This window comes from Podarcis vaucheri (assembly GCF_965113315.1).
Source record: "Podarcis vaucheri genome assembly, chromosome: 7".
Taxonomy (NCBI): Eukaryota; Metazoa; Chordata; class Lepidosauria; order Squamata; family Lacertidae; genus Podarcis; species Podarcis vaucheri.
Genome location: NC_138765.1, coordinates 44,574,061 through 44,580,060, shown reverse-complemented (window position 1 = coordinate 44,580,060; position 6,000 = coordinate 44,574,061).

Below are 6,000 nucleotides of genomic sequence, written 5' to 3'. Positions count from 1 at the left end.
TTGGCTAGTTTAGATGTATTCAAGTCTCCAGGGCCAGATGAACTGCATCCAAGAGTATTAAAAGAACTGGCAGATGTGATCTCAGAACCACTGGCAGTCATCTTTGAGAATTCCTGGAGAACAGGTGAAGTCCCGGCAGACTGGAGGAGGGCAAATGTTGTCCCTATTTTCAAAAAGGGGAAAAGAGAGGACCCAAATAATTATCACCCAGTCAGTCTGACATCAATACCAGGGAAGATTCTGGAGCAGATCATTAAGCAAACAGTCTGTGAACACCTAGAAAGGAATGCTGTGATCACCAATAGTCAGCATGGATTTCTGAAAAATAAGTCATGTCAGATCTCGTTTTTTGACAGAATTACAGAACCTGATCTCGTTTTTTGACAGAATTACAAGCCTGGTAGATGAAGGGAACGCAGTGGATGTAGCCTACCTTGATTTCAGCAAGGCATTTGACAAGGTGCCCCATGATATTCTTGTAAAGAAGCTGGTAAAATGCGGTCTTGACTATGCTACCACTCAGTGGATTTGTAACTGGCTGACTGACCGAACCCAAAGGGTGCTCATCAATGGTTCCTCTTCATCCTGGAGAAGAGTGACTAGTGGGGTGCCACAGGGTTCTGTCTTGGGCCCGGTCTTATTCAACATCTTTATCAATGACTTGGATGATGGACTCAAGGGCATCCTGATCAAATTTGCAGATGACACTAAACTGGGAGGGGTGGCTAACACCCCAGAGGACAGGATCACACTTCAAAATGACCTTGGCAGATTAGAGAACTTGGCCAAAACAAACAAGATGAACTTTAACAGGGAGAAATGTAAAGTATTGCACTTGGGCAAAAAAAATGAGAGGCACAAATACAAGATGGGTGACACCTGGCTTGAGAGCAGTACATGTGAAAAGGATCTAGGAGTCTTGGATGACCACAAACTTGACATGAGCCAACAGTGTGACGCGGCAGCTAAAAAAGCCAATGCAATTCTGAGCTGCATCAATAGGAGTATAGCATCTAGATCAAGGGAAGTAATAGTGCCACTGTATTCTGCTCTGGTCAGACCTCACCTGGAGTACTGTGTCCAGTTCTGGGCACCACAGTTCAAGAAGGACACTGACAAACTGGAACGTGTCCAGAGGAGGGCAACCAAAATGGTCAAAGGCCTGGAAACGATGCCTTATGAGGAACGGCTAAGGGAGCTGGGCATGTTTAGCCTGGAGAAGAGGAGGTTAAGGGGTGATATGATAGCCATGTTCAAATATATAAAAGGATGTCACATAGAGGAGGGAGAAAGGTTGTTTTCTGCTGCTCCAGAGAAGCGGACACGGAGCAATGGATCCAAACTACAAGAAAGAAGATTCCACCTAAACATTCGGAAGAACTTCCTGACAGTAAGAGCTGTTCGACAGTGGAATTTGCTGCCAAGGAGTGTGGTGGAGTCTCCTACTTTGGAGGTCTTTAAGCGGAGGCTTGACAACCATATGTCAGGAGTGCTCTGATGGTGTTTCCTGCTTGGCAGGGGGTTGGACTCGATGGCCCTTGTGATCTATTCCAACTCTATGATTCTATGATTCCTCCTAACTTCCTGCAGCACATCAACTTGTAAAGCAGAAGTCCTAAATTGCTTAGCAACTTAATTTAGCATAAAGTTCAAAGTGACCAATACAAAGCAGTTGGCCCAGACCTTGAGGCCCTCGTTCAGCTGAGCAAAGCAGACAAATCAAAACAAACAGCAGGAAGAAAAACCAAACACCCACCACCACCACGAAGAATGAAAGCAGTAACTAACACAACAAAATGATTATCCATGTACTGTTTACACTGATCAGGAGCTGAACCAGAGAGGTGGCTTTTTCCATATTTGCACTTATTTCATTAGTCAGGTGGGCACATAAGATGTAGATTATTTATTACCATAATCACCCTAGAAAGGCAGTGTATAATTCTTCTCCACGTCCAGCACTTGCTTGCCAAAATATGTTATGCTTTCACTTTTGTTTTGGCTACATGGCTGTTGTTTGCCTTCTAATCTTATCCCCCCTCGGGATGCCAAGGCCTCATATCACAGATGGAAAAGTCTATCATAAAGTCTCTCCAAGCAGCTTGCAGAGAAATGGCACAGATGCATTCGTTTTGATCCACCACAGCTTCTCTGTAGTTGCTGGTTCTGTCAGCCTTGCAGTGTCCAGATTAATTGTCTCCTTTTCATGCAATGGAATGAAATTATATGCAGATGCTGAACTAAAGAAGTCATTATCATAACTGGTTTCACATCATAGTTTTTACATACAGTTTTTAATAGGCAATTCCCCTTAAAGGCTATACTTTGGCTCTTCATCAAAATGTTATACAGCTACTGCTGCCTCTGCTTTTGGCTCTACTTCCTCTCCACACACACCCTTTTCAGTGTCCATTTACACTCCCCGCCCCCAGTAGCCATGCACATATATACAGTGGTACCTCTGGTTATTAACTTAATTCATTCCAGAGGTCCATTCTTAAGCCTCTGGTGTGCTACTTCCGCTCACATCCTGGGGCAAAGTTCGCAACCAGGAACAACTACTTCCGGGTTAGCGGAGCTCGTAACCCAAAGGATGCGTAACCAGAAGCGTTCATAACCAGAGGTACCACTGTATCAGCCAACTGAGAATAACACAGTGTGCATGAGATGAAGTGGACTTTAATCCACAAAAGCGTCTGCCAAAATAAATATGCAAGTCTTCGATGGACAAGGCCAGTACCCTGTCTATTGGACAGTACATTAGGTTCTGGCTCAAGCCGCTACCCAGGAAACCTGGGACGCCAAGTCTGAGTAACAGCTCCTAAGGAACGTGCAAGAAATGATATTTATTCAGCTAACAAACAACAGTGGGTCAACAAGAGATCAATAATATAGGGAGCAGTACAGAAATCTATTTTAGTCTACAATGTCCTAACTTTCTCTCAAGCTCCAGCTATGCCAAGGAAGTCTGTGCTCTTAGGCCTTACTCACAGATGCAAACACCTTTCAGATGCAAAATTTAAGAGTGTTGCAAATAAGGAACTCTCCAACTGTAGCACCCTGCTTGTGGTTAACGCTTAGCTGGAATGAAATATTCAACGCAGCAATAGAGAAATTAAAATAATTATTTATTTGTCAGACAAATAAATGAGAGGCACAGTGGTATATGGTTACCAAGCTCTGGCCTGGCCTCCTGCCATTATGGCCAGCACTTATATTCCCTCAATCCAGCCCCCTTTGCTCCTCCTGTGGCTACCTCTGTCCAATCAGCCTGGTTGAATTTCCTATTGGCTGATTGCTAGAACCAATCCTAGAAGATACACCCATATCCTCCTGTCCTTATATGGAACACAAAGAGCTATATATTGTTACATCTATAAATGACAAATAAGTAGTAATATATCTTACATGTGTCTCAACAAGGAATCTTAATTACCAGCTCACCTCTTGCCCTCCTTGCCCTATTGCCTTCTAAAACAAATGGTTAATCTTAAATTTTTATCTTAAACATATGTCAAGGATCTTGAGTTTCACATCAACATTGAAAGATCTCCTTCATTTGAAGGTTTCTAAACAAATGTCTGACAACTAATATATCAGGACTGCTCAGGACGGCGTCTCTTGTCTAGCAAGGGGGGCAAGACTGGTGGCTGACTTAATTTCAAAATACAACTCTTAGAACTATATGAAATCTAGCATTTCTTAAATCCTTTGCATAATTACATTTAAGACAATATATTTAATACATAACATAGGTAGCCTTTTAAAAGGAATAAGGCCTTTGTAAAGTAAAAAGGAACTCAGTAAAAAAACAGCTTCAAAAGAAGCCTCTCCAGTTTACAACCCCTCCTTCAGCCAGCTGCTTTTCCCATTAGAAAAAAAGACTTGCCAGCTAGATGCTTCCCCATTTGGTCTTGGCCTTTTAACCTTAGAAAGAAGATCTGGGTCATTTACTGGGAGGCACATTGATATTATTTTACTATTTACCAACTATTAATTATGTTTATCTCTGCCTTTTTTATCTTCTGTAACATGTAGGGTCAGTGTCCTGTAATTTCAGCTTTTACGACTTTGAGAATTGTTTTCTGCTATAAATCAAGGGGCCCCTTGTCTAGGAAAAACATTGCCAGTGTTTTCTTAAGCAGCTGGTCTGCCTGGCATGTAACTTTTGAAAATCTTTAAGCTCTCTTTAATATACAAGCCCTGATCAAACATTAATAAAATGCAGGCTTATGCCTGATGCCTCATTCCCCCCTTTCAAGCTCAAGGACCTTCATCCCAAGTGTCCTTGATAGCTTGACCTTCATCATGTTCCTGAGGTAAAGCTCTGTATAGGGCCATGATATGAGGTAGAGTTTCATTTGAAACCATCTTGCTAATTGTACTTCTAAAACATGAAATGATACATGGCATCATACATAAAACCATTACCACTACTGTCAAGAAAAACAAGCAAGACAATAGTATCCCTTTGAGTCCTGTGACATTAGGTAACCAATTGGTGAGCCATCCCATATCCCATCCTTCCCATGTTTGTACTGGGACATGTGCTATATTCTCCATCTTTGTGGCCAACACACGGATTGCCTCACCATTATCTGAAATGTTAAAGCAACAGGCATTCCCTGTCAAGTTCAAGACTCCACATAGGCCTCCCTGCTTGGCAAGTACATAATCCATTCCCATTTTCAGCTGCAAAATGGCGGCTCTACTTTCATCCAACTGTTGTGCAATAAGTCTCAAACTCTGGGCCGTTGCATTGGTTACAAGTTCCACTACTGCTTGCAATCGAATTATTCTGTTTAGATTATAAATAGGATCCCGTGCCCCTTGTATGAGCTCACCAGGATTCCAGGAGGCAGGATCATAATAGGCTATAATGCGCTCTGGTGGCCAATCATCAGTACCGCTCCAACTTTGGGTACTTCCTCCTGCTATATGAGAAATATCAGCGTTTCTTCGTGTACGCTTGGCCAAATTAGTGGGCATAATCCACATTGGTGGTAATACCCATCCCAGGAAACAAGTCCCACTCCATTTGGAGGGGAGTTTCTTGTATGCCCATTCTCCACATATCCACCACAACCATCGGGTCTGAGGTTTTTGGTACGTGGAGTACAGAAGGCGAAATAGCAAAAGAGGTAGAGAGTTCACAGTGCAGTATGTTAGATTGCCTTTTTCTGTCACAGTTATGTTCCATACCACTTTCCATGCATGAATAAAAGGAGGTGCACAGGGCAAGGCATTCCGAGTTCGATAGGTAGTACCGTGTGCCCAGGTATTCTTAATATTATCCCAAGTATAGCGACAATGAGAAGAGCCTATCATGATAGAATCAGCTGCATCTGATGATTTATGTACACAGAATTCCCCTTGTACAGGTATAACTCGTATTGGTTTAGTTGAGTTCCATCCGGGGAAATTCTGTATTTCTGTTTGGTGTGGTATTTCGCTTACCATACCAATGGCATCTAATGGTATCGGTAATAAGGGCATACCTCCCTCTGAATCATCTGGCCCAAGAGAGCAAACAAGGCAATTGGTCCTATTTGCAACATTGGCTACCATCTCAGCTAAACCTACCCACATATTGTGGTCATGGCGGAATCCATATTTAGTCAATTTGGTCAGATTCAAGGACCCTTCCCCTTTCCAAGGGATCAGGATTAATAATAAAATCATGTTGATGTCTAGCATATGCATTCCTTCCACAAAAGATTACCTTATTGTGATAGCAGATAAATATTAGTCCCAATATAATTCCCCCAGTGACAGAAATGGGGAACCACCAAGACCAAAACATATATCCCGAGGATCCCCAATGAGTAATATCTCTGATAATTGTTCCACAAGGGGGGGGCAGTCAATTAATTGTATAAGAGAATCTTTCCTTTCACAATCGCTGGTTCTGATGCTCCTCAAGCTTCAGGCGTGCGCAGGTCAGCCAGCTTCCAGGTTGTGGCTGCAGCAGGCCGGTCGTCTAATGTTGCCCGTGACCTA